Here is a 20,101-nt window from a genome sequence, read left to right as displayed (position 1 = left end):
GGGGACTGGGTGAAATTGGTCAACAATGCCCTACCAATGTATAAACTCACTTACCAAGCTAGAGGAAGTAATAAAAAGTTCAATAAAATTTGGGGGAAATGGATCACAAATATATCAGGAGAGATTAAAGTATAAGAGCTACCTGGTTATTAAAAATGAGCATGTAAAGGTGTGATAGCTATGTGGTGTGAAACAAACTTATGCTTAAGAGATAATCATAGCGCATACAAAGCTGATGAAAATGTAAGGGACAAACTAAGGACACAGTAAAATAATACATTGGAACAATGTTTATTTTATTTAATAAAAGTGCATTATTTTCATGCTGACAAATATTAGGCCAAGGTGAATGTTACCAGTTTACCATATACTGTAGTTTAAACTATTGTGTTGTAAAAGAAAATTGTGATATAGCGATGTAAAACTCTGTGAACTTCAATAAAATTTACCCTTTAAAAAAAAAAAAAAAAAAACGTGCATCTTACATTTATGACAGTTGAGAAGTTGGTCAGAAATCCTGTTTGGTCTGGATAAATAATAGATTTGATAACTTTATTTAGCCTATTGGCCATAATTTTAGCTAATACTTTAATATCTGTATTAGGCAGCGATATTGGTCTATAGGAATCCGGAAAAAGCAAATCTTTCCTTTTCTTGGGTATGACCACAATTATAGCCTCTGTCATTGATGGAGGAAGGCATCTATCCCCCAAAGCAGCATTGAAAGTCTGTAGTAAAAAGGGCAGAAGTGTCCTGCCATATCGACTATAGATTTAGTTGGGAAGATCATCTAATTTGTTCAATTAACACTTATTAATTTTCACACTACCACTTCACAATATTCCACTGATTTTCATATATATATATATATATATATATATATATATATATATATATATATATATACACAATGATTTTTATGGTATCTCTGCTGTCAGAGTAACACAAATATATAATAATTAACCAATACATCAACCCGTAGGGGTTAACAATAAATACAATTTACTTATGGTTAATAAACAAATAAAAAATCAATGACTTAATTATTAGGTAATGGTTGCCCATTTTGGCAACCATCCAACAGTTAAAAAACTGTTCTAAAAAAAAAAATATATAATTTTTGAATTTTTTTGTAAAAACACTAAGGCTGCTATAATATATCACAGGTGCTTGCTTGCTCCTTGTCCTCTTGGAAGTCCAAAAAAGTGGTCTCTTGTAAGTTCTTTGGAGTTGGGGTCCATCCCAAGGAGAGCAGAGACAACACACAAAGGTTCCAGGATCACCAAAATCAGATTTTAAAGGAATCTTTGGCTACAGGACACGTCTATTCATTTCTCTATCATCATAATTGGTAAATATACACCATCTTGTGTGGCTAGATGTAATGCTTAAATATAAAATGCTGATTAAACATGAAAAATATATTTTTCTTCTCCCGCATAGAACAAAAAATCCCCCTTGAAGAAGAAGACCATAATTAGAAGGGTCGAAATGCATAGGGGTATCATGTAGATGACCACATTGCAGTAAAATGCTAATAACGGGTTCCATACAAATGTGTAGTTTTATCATGATTGATGGGTAATGCTATTTTCATGTAAATGCCAAAGCTCATTTTTTACAACTTTCATGAAATTGTTAATTGCTTTTTGATAAAATAAAATAATTTTTACTCAACAAATTTGAATACTTTACAGCACTAGCAGCTCATATACATGTGTTATTCCATTCTCTAAGCCAGGGGCTTTTCCTTTTGGAAGGAACGCCAGAGCAATTTCTAATTCCTCTAATGTTATGGGGGCATTCAACAGGAATCTATCAGCTTGAGACAAAGTGGGGAGCCAAATATTGTCTAAAAAGATCAGCATTAGTATAAATAGCCCTTCAGCTGTATAACTTCATTATCTTTTTCTCTCTGCCTCTCATGCAAAGATTTAGAATATTGCGGACAATAAGAAATCATTTTATGTGATTTCTTCATCAGGGAAGATGAAAGTAGATTTGATAGAGAATATCTGATAAAGAGTTACTCTGAATAACTTCTTCATCTGCAGAACTTTCCAAGAACAGTCCGTTTCTCTATATGTGTGCTTGTAGCTTTACCGCCACCTTTTTACCACTACTTCCAATCTATATGGTACTTCCAAGTTGAGCTAAAGAAAAGTCACTCTGAATAAATCCTCCCGCTTGACTGATTGGAATCCCTGGGCACTGTTGAACCCAAAGTCACAGGCCACAACCACCTGTCTCACTGACTTGCGTACCAACATCCCTCAGCCTCTGGTAGTACCCTTCCCTTGGGCTTTCACTCACTTGATGAGTCCATGTGCCACTCATAAACGACCGATCGCCCAGTTGTCCTCCGCTTAGTTGCTACTTCTTTTGCATGGTTTCTCCATCTCTTTCCTCCTTTTCTGATACGCTCCCTTCCCCGCAGTTCCGGTCCCCCTCACTCTCCTCGAAGGGGTTCTGTTGGCTACCCGGAGGGGGAATCTCTCCCCTCCGGGGGACCAGACTGGACTCTCACTCCGAACTCTCTCTTTTCTCCACGTGACCCGGCTTTTATATGAGAGTCCTGCCTCCTGCCAAACAAATTAATGATTGGCCAGAACTCACATACAAACTACCTGTCACTCAAATCCCAAATAAATAAGCTAGCAAAAAGAGTCACCTACATGAATGTAGGTGCCTGCTACAGAAGGATTTGAAGACCACCAATATATCTTCTGATTTAGTACAGAGCCTCCTGGCTGTTGATTTTATGGCATTTATATAAGGTGTATTGTTTTGTGAGTGGGAGATAGCAACTATAAGTTTGCCTACTTTTTCCCCCTTCTGCCCATACCAAACGTTTGTTAAAAAATTGTTTATCTTCGTCTCTTTTCTCCATAAGAAGTTTAAGCTGGGACTGCACCTCTACCCATAGGGAACAGTTTTCAGAGGTTGGATTCTTAACATAGGCAGCTTCAGCTGCAATCATCCACTGCAATCATCAGCTGTTTCTGGGGTGGCGTGCGTCTCCTGTAGACAGACAAAGTCTGGTTTTAAATTTGTAAGAGTTTTTAAAATTGATTTACATTTCAGGGAGCTATTAGCTCCTCTCACATTCTTTGAAACAACCTTTATTACTCAACCAAGCTTATATATGTAAAAAAGAATGGGGAACTTATCACAGTTGCTCTGGAATATCTGAATCCACATAACATATGGGGGTACACATTTGCAACTTGGCTCTTTCTCAAAGTGGCGATTTCTACAAGTGAAATGCACTTCTGACTCTGCACTTATCACTCATCATCTGACTGATCTGAAAATATCACCTTTGTCCTCCCACAGGTATGCTCCTACTGCTACAGCTCCAGCCAGAATCGCATTAGTGAAATCTGTCTTCTATGTCTCTTAACTCTGGTATGCTCCTACTGCTACAGCTCCAGCCAGAATCGCATTAGTGAAATCTGTCTCCTATGTCTCTTAACTCTGGTATGCTCCTACTGCTACAGCTCCAGCCAGAATCGCATTAGTGAAATCTGTCTCCTATGTCTCTTAACTCTGGTATGCTCCTACTGCTACAGCTCCAGCCAGAATCGCATTAGTGAAATCTGTCTCCTATGTCTCTTAACTCTGGTATGCTCCTACTGCTACAGCTCCAGCCAGAATCGCATTAGTGAAATCTGTCTCCTATGTCTCTTAACTCTGGTATGCTCCTACTGCTACAGCTCCAGCCAGAATCGCATTAGTGAAATCTGTCTCCTATGTCTCTTAACTCTGGTATGCTCCTACTGCTACAGCTCCAGCCAGAATCGCATTAGTGAAATCTGTCTCCTATGTCTCTTAACTCTGGTATGCTCCTACTGCTACAGCTCCAGCCAAAAACTGAAACACTGCTATCTTTTTTTCTTATGTGTCTCTAATAATGCTGGTATGTTATTTTTACTTAACTGTCTGTAGACCTGTCCACATTACAATACTTTATTATCTCCCTTGTCTTACCCAAAATTATGGCCCTCTGAACTTTAGTGCCCTCTTGCTAGTCTGTTTGTGACTTAAGAATTTTGCCCTATTAACCAGCCAAGCTTTATAACCTCTTGATTGCTAATTGAAATCCGCCCACACCCTACCCCTATCAGTATATATTTAAGCTTCTCTTGGGGGAAGCATTTGCAGGGGGTACACATTTGCAACTTGCCTCTTTCTCAAAGTGGCGATTTCTACAAGTGAAATGCACTTCTGACTTTGCACTTCAGCGAAAGGACACAACATAAACACTTTGAAAAACAGCACACAGACATCAGGTGAACTTGTTTACTCCTTTAGCTCTTTTTCCTCGGAACATGCTTTCTCTACCACTGCTTTTGACAACTCTGTCCTCCATCCTAAAACTATCTCTCCTTCACCCCTCTTCTCCCCCCCACAGCATATATATATCACCCTCACTCCTGTCCTGTCCTTATTACTGCACCCACCAACTCCTGCTAATTCTAAATCCACTTACACTAAAAATCTCCAAGACCCTGGGGCATGTCACTTCATATAAATCCCACTCCCATATTACCTCCCTCACCCTCTTGCTTCTCCTAACCTCTGGAGATATATCCCCAAACCCTGGGCCTCCATCATTTAACTGTACCCCATGCACCCATCACCCTGCACCCTCTGACAGCAGCCGCCGCAATCAACACAATTTAATTCCCATTTCTATTCTTCCCAAATCCAGACTCCCTTTCTCTTGTGCCCTTTGGAACTTGCGCTCTGTCTGCAACAAGCTCACCTCTCTCCATGACCTCTTTATTGCCAACTCATTTAACCTATTCGCCATTACCGAAACCTGGCTCCACGAATCCGACACTGCATCTTCTGCTGCCCTATCCCATGATGGTCTTCTCTGGACTCACTCCCCCAGATCCCGCGGACGTAAGGGAGGAGGTGTCGGAATCCTTCTAGCCCCACATAGCACCTTTCAGGTACTTCAGCCACCTCCCTCTCTGTCACTCTCCTCTTTCGAAGCACACTGTATTCGCCTTTTCACTCCAATTTCTCTAAGGATAGCTGTGATTTACAGGCCCCCTGGACCAGTATCAACCTTTCTTGAAGACTTCTCTGCCTGGCTACCCTACTTTCTTTCTTCTTCCCCACTATCATTCTCGGGGACTTCAACATCCCTATTAATACTAACACTCCTTCCACTTCCAAACTTCTCAGCCTAACATCCTCCTTTGACCTGAAGCAGTGGATATATGCTCCAACTCACTCAGAAGGCAATATCCTTGACCTCGTGTTCTCTCACCTTTGCACTCCATGCAACCTCTCTAACGATCCATCCCCTCTCTCTGATCACCACCTTATTAGTTTCACTCTCTCCCTCTCCTTCACCTCCTCTCCCTCCAACCATCTTAAAGTTACCCGCAGAAACCTACGTCATCTCAACCCTTCTCTTCTCTACTTTGCCATCAACAACCTCTACAACAAAATCTCTCCCCTATCCTGCACTAACCTAGCCACTTCTGTGTACAACGCTTCACTTCTAGCCTCACTGAACTCACTTGCCCCCCTCACTACACACAGAATCAAGCCCAGACCCCTTCAACCTTAGCAAACAGATGATACTAGAAGTCTGAAAAAACATAGTCATGCTCTGGAGCGCCTGTGGCGTAAGACTAAGTCCCAGAGAGATTTCTACCAATATAAATCTGCCCTCCAAAAATACAACTCCAGCCTCCTCTCTGCCAAGCAGACCTATTTTACCACTCTCATTAGCAACTTATCATCCTGTCCCCGCCAACCCTTCTCCACCTTCAACTCTCTACTTCGTCCTCCACCGCCTCCACCCGCCAACTCACTCACTGCACAGGAGATTGCCAATCACAGAACATTGATACTATTCGCGCTGAGATCTCTACTGTGCCGACACCCTCCACGCTTTACACTTCATACCCACAGGCACAATCATTATTTCCCTCTTTCAACCCCACCACTACAGACGAAGTTGCTAAACTACTTGCTAATGTCCACCTTACCACCTGCCCTCTGGATCCTGTTCCCTCACAAATGCTACGTTCACCCTCTGGCCCTATACTACACTCTCTAACCCACATCTTCAATCTCTCCCTCTCTTCTGGCATCTTCCCTAACTCTCTAAAACATGCACTTGACCCATACTTAAAAAGCCCTCACTGGACCCATCCAATCTTAACAACCTACGCCCCATCTCCTTGCTCCCCTTCTTATCCAGCTCCCCGAACGTCTGGTCTACAACCGACTGAGCGTCCACCTCGCTGATAATGGCCTTCTCGATCCCCTTCAATCTGGATTTCGTCCTCAACACTCCACAGAAACTGCTCTCCTAAAACTAACAAACGATCTACTAACGGCCAAAACCAATCGACACTATTCTGTACTCCTACTCCTGGACCTCTCTGCTGCCTTTGATACGGTTGACCACCCCCTCCTCCTCAAAAAACTACACGCCTTTGGTCTCCGTGACTGGTTCTCTTCCTACTTATCCAACCGCACCTTTAGCGTTTCTTATAACTCTACTTCCTCCTCTCCTCTTCCTTTCTCTGTTGGGGTCCCTCAGGGTTCTGTTCTTGGACTTCTACTATTTTCAATCTACACTGCCTCCCTGGGTCAACTGAAAGCCTCCCATGGCTTCCAATACCACCTCTACGCTGATGACACCCAAATCTATTTCTCTACCCCTCAGCTCACTCCCTCTGTCTCCTCACGTATCAGTAATTTACTCTCAGATATATCAGTCTGGATGTCTCACCACTTCCTTAAACTCAATCTAGCCAAAACCGAACTTCTAATTCCCCCCCCCCCTATGCCTCTTCCCCTGATCTCTCTGTCAAAATCGATGGCACAACTATAAGCCCATCCCCACATGCCAAGGTTCTAGGTGTAGTCCTAGACTCTGAACTCTCCTTCAAGCAACACATCCAATCACTGTCCAAATCCTGCCGCCTCAACCTCCGCAACATCTCCAAAATACGCCCCTTTCTAACCAATGACACAACAAAGCTCTTAATTCACTCGCTGGTCATCTCTCGCCTTGACTACTGCAACTCCCTTCTCATTGGCTTATCTCTACATAGTCTATCACCTCTTCAATCCATTATGAATGCCGCTACCAGACTCATCCACCTTACCAATCGCTCTGTGTCTGTCACTCCTCTCTGTCAATCCCTCCACTGGCTTCCGCTCGGCCAAAGAATTAAATTCAAAATTCTAACAACTACGTACAAAGCCATCCACAATTTCGCCCCCAGCTACATCACTTGCTTAGTCTCTAAATACCAACCTACTCGCTCTCTTCGTTCCTCTCAAGACCTCCTGCTCTCTAGCTCCCTTGTTACCTCCTCCCATGCTCGCCTCCAGGCCTTTTCCAAAACCTCTCCAATCCTATGGAACTCCTTACCCCAATCTGTCCGCTTATCTCCTACTTTATTAGCTTTCAGAAGATCCCTGAAAACCCTTCTCTTCAGAGAAGCTTATCCTACCCACACCTAACAACTGTACTTTTTTTTTTTTCTCCCATCAGCTCATCCCCCACAGTTATTACCTTTTGTCTCCACTTGACCCTCCCTTCTAGATTGTAAGCTCTAACGAGCAGGGCCCTCTGATCCCTCCTGTATTGATTTGTATTGTAAGTGTACTGTCTGCCCCATGTTGTAAAGCGCTGCGCAAACTGTTGGCGCTATATAAATCCTGTATAATAATAATAATAATAACATATAAAAAGGCTAGATCTTGTAAATATATACATTTTATTTTGAACTGTTGAACACTAAAAGAAGTCTTAAACCCAGAAAGAATCCTGCAAAAATAAAAAAAAAAAAGAAAGGAAAACAAGAGAAAAAAAAGACACAAAACGGAAAAAAAAGACATAAAAAAATACTAGAAATATAATCCTTATTTAGTCTAATGCCCCGTACACACGGTCGGATTTTCCGATGGAAAATGTCCGATCGGAGCGTGTTGTCGGAAATTCCGACCGTGTGTGGGCTCCATCGGACATTTTCCATCGGATTTTCCGACACACAAAGTTGGAGAGCAGGAGATAAAATTTTCCGACAACAAAATCCGTTGTCGGAAATTCCTATTGTGTGTACACAAATCCGACGGACAAAGTGCCACGCATGCTCAGAATAAATAAAGAGATGAAAGCTATTGGCCACTGCCCCGTTTATAGTCCCGACGTACGTGTTTTATGTCACCGCGTATAGAACGATCAGATTTTCCGACAACTTTGTGTGACCGTGTGTATGCAAGACAAGTTTGAGCCAACATCCGTCGGAAAAAATCCTAGGATTTTGTTGTCGGAATGTCCGAACAAAGTCCGACCGTGTGTACGGGGCATAAGACCAAAATTAGACTATCTAATATTATCCAGTTCAGGAACCAAAAGAGAAATAAATAAAAACGAAAAACAATTATACTCAAACACCATCATGTGGCAGTGGGCATGACAAAAACCACAGCCGAGCCAATTCCACATGGTGTTTAGCATCTCTAAAAATGAGAAAAAGATTTAAAAAAAAATAGAAAAAACGCAAAATGACAGCACAAAGATTCTCCGCAGGGAAAAGTCTGGAGAGCCCTTTCTAAAACTAGCTGGACTCGCTCCAAAGGCTCTGTGGAAGAAAAAGCAATTTAAACCCAGTTGTGGAGAATAAAAAAGAAAAAAATATTTTTACAGAATGACTCTCAGTGGTCAGTGCCATAAACATATTTATTTCCTCTCCTTTTCTTCCACTATTTATTTATATACATCTCATCTTAAGTACCCCTTAAGAGAGGAAGAAAGAAAGAGGAAAAAAAGGGGGGGGGAGAGGAGGTTCTTTCCCCCTCCTCTTTCTTCCTGGGGTACTTAGTGAGGTCGGTTATCAATTATTTATAATGCCTATCCATTCACACTATGGCAGCTTGCAGGGTTTCAAAAAAGTGAACAGAGTTGTTTGCCATCACTCTAAGCTCGGAGGGAAACAGCACAGAGTATTGCAGATGTAATCTTTGTAGACTTTTCTTGATGTCTTTGAATCTTTTGTGCTGCTTTTGTACTTCTGGGGAGGAGTCAGGAAAGAACATGAATAAATAAATAAATGATTTTGCGCTATTCCATCCTATATAATTAAATAAACAATGTGATATAAATGAGAATAAAATCTTGCAATAGTGCTTGTAAGTCAATAATCCTAAAGTAATCCTAAAATAATCAATTACAATTCAAATAATAATAACAACAGTAATACAGTCCAATACTGACTGTAATCCAAATATAAACACTGTGATCAATGTGCAGTCCTTCAATAGGCAAATCCAACAAACTTCTTAGTATAACTTCAGAGAGTCTATGCGCCGCCACCAACACCTCAGTGCTCACAAAACTCTCACCTCATATCCACAGATTATGGGCCTTGAGTGTTATTAAGGACAAGCTATTTCCTCCTGCTGGAGACTCCTCCGCAAAATCCTCTCTCAGAAGGTCCAGGATCATGTGTGGGGGTAAGGTAAATAGACAAGCCTCCAATAGTGTATTAAAGTTTCCAAAATCAATTTATTTAAAAGTATTAAAATCTGCTTACACTTAAGCACAATAAAAAGCTCTTCAAATAGTAAAACAACGGCGTTTCCGCCCCTCACGTCACTTCCGGTCCGCTACGTCTTACGGCCATGCCCCAGGCATTACATCACGACACGTGACTTCTTCAGGGGAACCGGATTGGTCTGAGCTTGAACAGCGTGCCTTAACTGCAAATATTTAAAAAACTGGCTCCGGGGAAGAGCAAACTCCAATTGAATATCTAAAAAGGACTTGAACACTGAGCCACTATATAGTTGCGTTATGCTTGCAAAAAGGTCAAAGCAGGACTAGGGGATCCCCATAGCATTAATAGGTTGCAAATGGGATCCAAGGGGTCTTTAAGGCTCCAGGCTCCTAAATGTTGAATTTGAGAAGCCATAAAATAGTGTCTCAAGTGCAGTACAGTGAGACCTCCCTGATCTTTACCAAGTTGTAAAGTAGATAGGCTGATCCTGGCTGTTTTATTATGCCATATTAGAGGCCTGAATTTGGAGTCAATACGGGAAAACCATTTACGTGGTATCCATATTGGGGAATTATTGAATACATAGAGCAATTGGGGGGCCCACAGCATTTTAATAAGATTTACTCTACCCACCACCGATAATGGAAGCTTGGACCATGTCACACTTTTAGATCAGAATTTATGCAAAGGCAACAGGTTCAGTTCAATATATTGCATAGGATCAGGTGTAACTTCTATGCCTAAGAAGCGGAATGAGGAGACTATCTGGACAGAGGTGGCACAATCAGGCAAAGGAACAGTTATTTGGTCTAAAGGCATAAGGACTGATTTACTCCAGTTTATGGAGAATCCTAAAAGTTCTTCAAAATTAGTAATTAATAGCATTACATTATGCAGAGGTTGCTGAGTGTTCCCAAGTATCATCCACATACAGTGATATTACGTCTTCCTGTGGACCTCGCAAAAACCCAGTGATGGACATAGATGCACAAACATGTATAGCCAATGGTTCCAGTGCAAGGGCAAACAACAGTGGTGACAATGGGCACCCCTGCCATGTAACCCTATGCTAGTGGAAAAGAGTCTTACAGCTCCCCATTTATACGGAGTTTAACTAAAGGGGCTGTATATAAAAGTTGGATCCATTTAATAAAAACAGGGCCCAGGCAGGGCTCAGGCCAAAACGTGACAGCACCTCCCATAAATATGGCCACTCTATGCTGACGTTGAGCGTCTTTGGGGTGTCTGAGGAAAATATGGCTCTATTCCCTGGGTTATCTACCATTATTTGCATATTTAGAAATACTGTAGCCTGCGTAAATTTTGTGCCATAGATCTCGTTGGGATAAATCTCTATGAATGGCCTTCACCAATCTATTTGCCAATACCCGAGCCAGGAGTTTTACATCAAATGTAAGAAGGGATATGGGACGATAAGAGTCAGGTAATAGGTAAGGCATCTTTCCCACGTTTCAGACAAAAAACAGCCAAGGAAAAATCCAAGGAAAATTCCAAGCTCTACTTACCGACCAGCTGCGACCAACCAAATTAACCTGTCTAACAATATGTGTTAAAAACAGGGGATTTGCAAATACATGCGTAAGCTACAGGCCCCAGCAAGGCACCCTGTTACCTGTAGTTCCTACCTCTAACTTATAAAAGGCTCCACAGTGGAAGAACATGCATTCTGATGGGATAGATGAAGGGCAGATGGGCTGGAGGGAGCCCTCCCCTCCTTAAAGTTACAGGGATACACTGAACACCCAGCACATAGCACCATGGCTGCAAAGGTGTCAGTGTGTTACCTGACCTATAAATCGAGAATACAAAAAGAGACCTGCTGCCCCATCTATACCTGGCCTATACCGCAAGGAGCATTGGAGGGCATATTTCCCGAGTTTCAGCAAAACTACAATAATCGCCTCATTCATGGAGGGGGGCAATCTACCCTTTTATAAACCTCATTGTATACCTGCAGAAGAACCGGCACCATCTGGGGTGCATATTTCTTATAAACCTAAACCGGCAGGCCAGCTGAACCAGGTGCTTTTACATAGTGTGCTTGTGCCAGGGCCGTTAGGATTTCCTCCTCAGATAATAGAGCATTCAAAGTTCTAGTGTCTGAAACTGAGAGCTTGGACATAGGATAAACATCTAAAAACCCATTGAGATCTAACTGTGAGGGGCATACTTTGGAAGAATAGATATCTATAAAAAATGTTCCAAAAATTTGAATTATTTCTGGAGTAGTACTGTAGAATAAACCGTGGGGATCTGTAAAAGCCTGAATATAGGCCTGCTGAGACTTAATGAGCGTGGTCAATAGATGTCCAGTGCTCTCCCCTTCCTTAAAGTACTGCTACTTCAGAAAGGAGCATTTATTTTCAACCAACTGCAGTGCTACCTGTTGTGATAGGGATTGTGATGCTAACCATGCACTTTTGGTAGTGTTTGAGGGATTGGCAATATAGTTAGCTTCCGTCCTTTGTAGGACTGTTTTAGTTTTGATATAATTAATATGCTTTATAAACTGCCCACTAAGATGTGCCTTAGAGGTATCCCACTCTACATCCAGGTCAGCCGTACCCACATTATATGCAAAAAAAAGCAATCAGGGAGTCCACAGTTGGATCTAGGTCTGGAAATAAAGACAGCCAAAAGGCATTGAGCGTCCAACATGATCTTTAAGAAAAATCTGGGATAGAAAGTTCTACCCAAAATGGGAAATGATCCGAGATGTTCCTAGCTGTCAGGGCTGGGCTCAGTCCTTCCTTCTCAGAGCAGGCCGCTCAGCTGTCGCTTAATTGCCCACTCCAATCTTTTCCACAGTGACTCAACTGATGATGATATCCTGTTTGTCTGTCCTGCTGGTTACTTAAGCTGTTCAGTTCAGTCCCTCTCTGCCTTCGCCTTGGTCAACACATCCAGAGACTCTCTCCTGTGTACCTGTTGAAGACTTGCTTGGCTGACGTCCCTTCTGGTTCCTGATCCTGCTTGCTATTCCACTACGCTAATTCTCCGGTTTCCTCATTTCCTGGCCTGTCCTGAAGTAGGCTGATTTCTGTCTCCCTGACGTCCTGGCTTGTTTGACTACGCATTCCGCTTACTGAACTCTGGCTATGATTTGACTACGTTGCTCTGTTTACTTTTTACTCCGCTCCGCTTCTGCTGCCAAGTGCCTCATGTCCATCAAACAGAGTAAGAGAGATGATGCCGATTACACATTTGAATTTCGTACTCTGGCAGCAGAGGTTGTGTGGAACAATGAGGCCCTCGTGGCTGATTTTTCTTATGGTCTCTCGAATACCATCAAAGATGAGATATACCCACTGAGCTGGAGAAGTTGATCGCGTTTGCCATCCTCATTGACTCCAGACTCAGACAAAGATTCTCTTTTAAGGAGCGTTTCTTGTACATTTGTCTCCGAGCTTTGCAGTCCCACCCTTGCCTCCCTCACCTCCCATTCTTCCTGGTACCGAGTCGGTCAGTGAAGATGAACCCATGCACTTGGGCTTCACACGTCTCTCTGCGGATGAGAGAACCTTTAGGAGGAGGGAGAGATTGTGCCTTTATTGTGGCCAGGCAGGTCACTTTTTGAAGTCTTGTCCTACCCATCCAGGGAATACCCAAACCTTGAGGTCCTGTAGGGGACAGACCTTAGGTGGCGTTGTTATGTCCCCAGTGATCCAGAAGGATAAGCCCCTGGTTCCGATTACCCTTTCTTGGTCTGAGTCGTCCGTCGAGATACAGGCTCTAATCGACTTGATTCTGCTGCAGCTTCGTGCCACTCCGTTTGCCACAGCCTGCCCATGTGACTCATGAGACTGTTTCGTTGTCCATGGCCGTAGGGGCTCTTTTCTTGTCAAGTTTCAATTACATTGTCTCATTCTTACCCGGTACTAAGAATGTAAGGGCTGACGCTTTGTCGCAACAATTTTCCTTAAAGATGGAATCGGTTCCTGTTCCTGTGATGCCTCCTGATCGTATTCTGGCTACGGTTCGCACTAGTCTCACTTCTCCTTTGAAGGAAAGAATAGATTGATGGTGGTGAGGCACGGAGGAGTCCATCCCTGAAACGTTAGCCGGGAACCCCGAACCGGATAGCCGGTGCATACCTACGGAGGAGCGGAGTTCAAGCGGGATATTCAAGGGGACATCCATCCTAAAGACACTCACTCTATGCCCATTACCCCTGCAGGGGTGACTGCTTCTGGTGAGTGGGGATACATTGGGGGAGCACTTGGAGTCACCACCCTTTATGAGCACAGAAGTCACCGCTGTTATTATTTTTTATAATTTATCATTTTTGGATCGTACATGGTGGGAAGATATATATATTTTTTGCTATCGTGGCTCTGTCTTTTTACATAGAGACTTTGTTTTCTCACAGAGACTTTGCTTTTTTCATATAGACTTTGCCACATACACGAGTTTATTAATTATATATTTATATACACATCAGGTCTGGATATATCTATACAGATCTTGGTTCACATTCTGCACATGAGTTAATGTATGGTTTAATTTTTTCTGATTACATATATACATGCATGTTTTTTCCGGATAGTCTAGTAGATATCACATTGTTCATCTTATTACAAACAGAAGGCACTGGATTGTATGTACATATTGAGTTTACATTTTAGTATTTACTATTACTGCTGTTTGCCCTAAGGGGCACACTGCCCCCTGGAATGAATGTACACATTGAGCATACACTTTAGTATTTAATATCACTGCTGCTTGCCCTAAGGGGTGCACTGTCACATGATATGTTTTTTGTATTCAGTGCTGCTGTAATATAAATTAGTGCATGCTTATAAGTACCTTCACGCACGTATATGGTACTTACCTTATCATTTGATAATTGCACTGGGGTTTGCACTATATATGTTTATCATTTTATTTTTTCCTTGTCAAAAGAAGTTTATTGAGTATACAATGTTATAAAGATACATAAAGTAAGTTTACAAGGATCTATAAAGTAAGCTCATTGTTTTACAGTAGGGTTTATATAGGTAAATATCATGAAATTTCAAATATTAAACATTGGGTTCACGTAAACCTAAATTAAAGATATATATCATTTCCTTAGTTACTTTTGTAGGTATTTAAATGATTTATACCTACTATACATATTGTTTACAAGTAGAGTGTATATAGGTCAAATAAATTCTGATAATGAGCTTTAATCGTAAGGTGGAGAAAAGGAAAGAGAAAGAAGAAAAAGGGTTGAAAGGTAGAGGTATGGTCCACAAGGTTGTCCCGCTCGTCAGTTTATTATTCTTTTTAGTTCTCTTTGAAGCCTTAGAATGGGTGTCTCTGTAAGTCATTTAATCTGTTACCATGGCAACAGGACAGAGTCATTGAAATTTGACAGGAACTGTTGTTTTATCCAAGGGTGCCAAAGTTTTTCAAATTTTGGAATTTGATTTTGATCGATGGCTACCATCTTAGCATGGGACATTGTATTATTCATTCTGTGAATTGTTTCTGCTAGTACCAATGTAGGAGATTTCCATGCCTTGGCCACTGTTTGTTTTGCAGCCGTTATAAGTTGGATCATAAGTTTGAATTGAGAGAGTGTTAACCATTCCGGTTTTAGATTAAGTAAAGTTAAATATGGATCTGGTTGTATTATCTTTTTAAATATTTTAGATGCAATCACGAAAACTTCCTTCCAAAAGGTTTGGATTACTGGGCACGTCCACCATATGTGTAAATATGTGCCTATTTCTGGGCATCCTCGAAAACAAAGAGCTGAGGTATTAGGTGAATATTTTGCCACTCTAGCGGGTACAAGGTACCAGCGAGTTAGGACTTTATAATTTGTCTCCAGTGCTAAGATGTTGGGTGAAGATGACTTAGATGTGAGCCATATGTTAGACCAGTCCGTGTCTTCTAAAGTTCGTCCCATGTCCTCCTCCCACCTCTGAACGTAAGAGGGTCTATTAAGATTTGCTACTCCATATAATTGATTATAAAGTGATGAAATTGTACCTTTAGCAAGTGGATCTTTTGTACAGATTGATTCAAAAATGGATAATTGGGATAATGGTGTATCCCCCTTTAGGAATGGTGTATAGAAATTTTTGATTTGGAGATATCTAAATATCTCAGAGTTTGGTAGATCATATTTTTCTCTAAGCGATGGGAATGAAAGGAATGATTTAGATGCTATGAAGTCATTTAGTGTCTGAATGCCTGATGTTGTCCAAGCTTTAAAAGAATTTGGGTAGATCCATGCCGGATAAAAGGCCGGATTTCTGATAAAAGAAAGGAGAGGATTGTGTGGAGATTGTAACTGATATTTGGTTTTTAGTTTATCCCAGAGAGATAAGAAGTGTTTAGTTATGGGATTATGAATTTTAAAGCGGTCTTTAGGATCAAGCCATAATAAATTTGATATTAATAGAGGGTCATATTCTGAAGCCTCTATAAATACCCATAATGGGATTTCCTGTTTTGCATGGTATTTGGACAGACTGGCCAAATGTGCTGCTCTGTAGTAGTTAGTAAAATTAGGGTATCCCAGGCCTCCTTTATTTTTGGGAAGATGTAGTGTGTGTATAGGTATACGTGGTTTAGAAGAGCCCCATATAAACGAAGTTGCTCTTTTTTGTACTATTCTCAAAAAATAGGAAGGAATTGGAATAGGGAGGACTCTGAATAGATAAAGCAATTTGGGTAGAATAGTCATTTTGATTGCATTAATTTTCCCTATCCAGGATAAAGGAAGTTGCGACCATTGTTTTATTAGATTTGTGATCTGTCTTAATACAGGAGGATAATTGGTTGAGAATAAGTCAGAATGAGATGCTGTTAAATGAATTCCAAGATATGGGATTGATTTTTCTGCCCATGTGAATGGGAGTGCAGCCTTAGCCGGGATCAATTCCATGTTTGTGAGTGAAATATTAAGCACTAGGCATTTCTTAGGATTAATCATAAGGCCGGATAGGGCTGCAAATCCATCAAGAGCTGGTATTAAGTTAGGACCAGAGACCTGTGGTGATGATAGAAAAAGTAATATATCGTCTGCAAATATACATAATTTGTGTGTAATACCTCCTACTTCAATGCCAGTTATAGTTTGGTTTGTTCTGATGTATTGGGCCATGGGTTCGAGTATAAGGGCAAATAATAAGGGAGATAATGGGCAACCCTGTCGGGTACCTCTTTCGATATTAAAGGCTTCAGATTTGTATCCAGCATATTTTATATAGGCTTTGGGTTTATTATATAATGCTTTGATCCATGTTAAAAAGTGGGGTCCAAAACCCCATTTTTGTAATGAATATTGCATATATTGCCAGGATACTGTGTCAAATGCCCTCTTAATATCGAGAGATAGAAAACATAAAGGGATTTTCCGTTTTTTAGCAATATGTGCCAATAACACTGCCCTGCGTATATTATCGCCTGCCTGTCTATTTGGCATGAAGCCTACTTGATCTCTATGTATTAATTTTCCTATAATGCTATTGAGGCGTTTTGCTATTATTTTTGCTAATAATTTAATATCGAGGTTTAACAGAGAGATAGGCCGATAATTCACACAGGAAGTATCATCAGAAAGGGGTTTTGGGATCATACAAACAATTGCCATTAGTGTTTCTTGCCGAAAAGAATGTCCATCTAGAAGTTTGTTAAAAGTTTCAGTGAGAATGGGAGAGAGTATTTCTGAGAATGTTTTATAGTATAAAGCCGAGTAGCCGTCTGGGCCTGGTCTTTTGTTAAGTTTTAGGTCTTTTATGGCGTTAGCAACTTCATCTATAGTTATAGGCTCATCCAAACTGCTTTTTTGATTCTGAGATAACTCAGGTAAGTTTATTTTTGAGAAGAAGGATTCAGCTTCTGTAGGATTAAATTCATTGTTTGTCTTGTATAAAGTTGCGAGATGTGAGTGAAATTTATGGACTATTTTAACTGGATTACAAGTGTAAACATTTTTTGATAATTTCAAACGTATTTGTTTGAAAGATTTGTTAGTTGAATTTAATGCCCGAGCCAAATATGTACCAGGTTTGTTTGTATTCATGTAGAAATTGTGTTTGGAGCGTTTGAGGGATTTATCAACTGACTCAGTGAGAAATAGATCGTATTCCAATCTAGATTTTTCCAGATGAGATTTTGTACTCTGAGATGGATTATCTTGAAATGATATGTAGGCTGCATTAAAATTGAGTTCTAGTTTTTTTGCTAGATTTTTGCGTTCCCGTTTAAATAGTGCCATTTGTCTTTGTATTGTACCACGCAAGACAGGCTTATGAGCTTCCCACAGTGTTATTGGGGAGATGTCTGTTGTATTATTAATTGATATGTATTCCTTTAAAGCTTGTTCAATGGCCATCTGATGTAGTGGGTGTTTGAGCATTATGTCCGGTAAGTACCACGTTGGGTCATGCGCTTTTGGTATGGCTGAGGCTATAGTAGTGTATACTGCATTATGGTCAGACCACGGAATCGGAATTATATCTGATGCAATAATTTCTGGTATCATTCCTATTGTTAGAAAAATATGATCTATTCTGGTGAAGGTTTGATGAGGGTGCGAGAAATAAGTGAATTTCTTTTTCATTGGGTTACTTTCTCTCCATGAATCTACCAGATTGTATTTGGAAAGAAGTTGAGAAAAAGGTAATCTAGAGGTTATTTTGGATGGTGTAAAAGGTGATTTATCTAGAAATGGGAGGAGGACCTGGTTCGAATCCCCACACATTATCACTGTTCCTATTTTGTGTGTATTAATCACTTGTAATATATGTGAGAGGAATGGTGTAGGTTGTTTGTTAGGAGCGTAGTAGGAAATCACAGTGATTGCTGTATCCATTATATAACCCATGAGTATCAGGTATCTACCTTCTGGGTCTTTAATTTCTGATGATAAGGTGAATGGTGTGGATCGGTGAAATGCAATTAGAGTTCCCCTTTGCTTGGTACAGGCAGAAGCCGTGTAAATTTGTTGATAAAAAGGAGAAATATATTTTGGAGTAGAATCTTTGGTGAAGTGTGTTTCTTGGAGGCATACTATGTGAGCCTTCTTGTTATGGAAAGTACGGAAGGCTTTGGTCCTTTTTTGAGGGACATTTATTCCCTGAACATTCAGGGAAAGTATATTCAGTGGTGCCATGGCAATAGATCAAATAGTTTTGACTTACTTTTTGTTATGCAGAGCTGACTGCGCAGATCAACCTGTGTGGACTGAAGAGATGAATAGATAGAAAAGAAACCAGTGAATTCTGGAGTAAAGAGTAAACAAAAAACATATGAGATTAAATGATACATTGTATAAATTATTTTTTGCAAGTAATCACAATTTACCCGTGAAAGAGAGTAAATATCTCTCTCAGGGGAATAAGTGCCTTCGTCACACTCCCACATAATATGATTGGGAGAATGAGGAGGGCTAATGGGGGTACACGGATCTTCCGCTTACAGGAGAGAAGTGCTATGTCAAAAGACATCAAAATGATGTTTCATTAATTGGAGTGCAGAATATAGTTTTTGTTGAAATTATTTATTCCAGGGTGGTTGTATATGGTTAGTCTTGCCCTAGGCTAAATAATTCAGTTAGAAAGGTACTGTTAATAACTTTGGTATTGATGAAGATAGTTTGAATTATTTTGGGATTTTAACCATTTAAGAATAAACAATTACATATTTTATTCATATGCAACTGTTTAGATATGTTAACTCATAAAATTGAGGTTGTATTGCTTCAGATTAGAATAAACAAAAACATAATTCTAGGAACTAGTTAGATAATAATATATTTGTTTTAAGAAAAGAAAGAAAAAGCTTCCATTACTTCTGGATTATTGAACATATTTGTCCTAAAAAGTAATAAATCTATTATTACCTGATAATATATAACTGAACAAGAATTTCCTTATTTCACTTATATATTCTAAGGCTATATGAATCAGAAGTAATAAGAAATATAACTGGAATGTAACATGATCCCACACAGTGTGTGACTATCAGAATGCAGTTACATTCAGTTATAAATATAGGTTTTTTATAGAGAACCATCTCTTAGTATAATAAATGAAGAGATATCAGGAATTAGGATGTCAGTCCATTGAATCTTCTTGGTCCATGGATGATGTGGCATAACGGCCTCTTTTGTGAGAATGATGATTCCCATTTTGTTCTGAAATTTTCTGGGTGCTGCCTGAAGGTGAAGATGATGCCATTCTTCTGCATGTGGGAGAGTTGCTGCTTGTGGGTTCTGTCAGATTTAATTTTAAAAGGGTTTGTTGTAGTTCATCTGCTGATCTGCTTCTGTAAATTGTACCTTGGTAGTTAAATCTGACTGAAAAGGGGAAGCCCCATTGATACATAATGTTGTGGCGTTGCAGTTCCATTAGTTGGGGTTTCATGGATCGTCTTTTAGTAATAGTAAGTTGGGATAGGTCAGCAAAAATTTGATAATTGTGTCCTTGAAAATTAAGTTCCTTTTTTTCTCTTGCAGCAATTAGTATTTGTTCTTTCGTTCTGTAATAATGAAATTTTGTGATTATATCACGTGGGGGTCCATCTTTCTTTTTGGC

The sequence above is a fragment of the Aquarana catesbeiana genome, linkage group LG07 (assembly GCF_042186555.1).
Source record: "Aquarana catesbeiana isolate 2022-GZ linkage group LG07, ASM4218655v1, whole genome shotgun sequence".
Taxonomy (NCBI): domain Eukaryota; kingdom Metazoa; phylum Chordata; class Amphibia; order Anura; family Ranidae; genus Aquarana; species Aquarana catesbeiana.
This window is presented reverse-complemented; position numbering follows the sequence as displayed.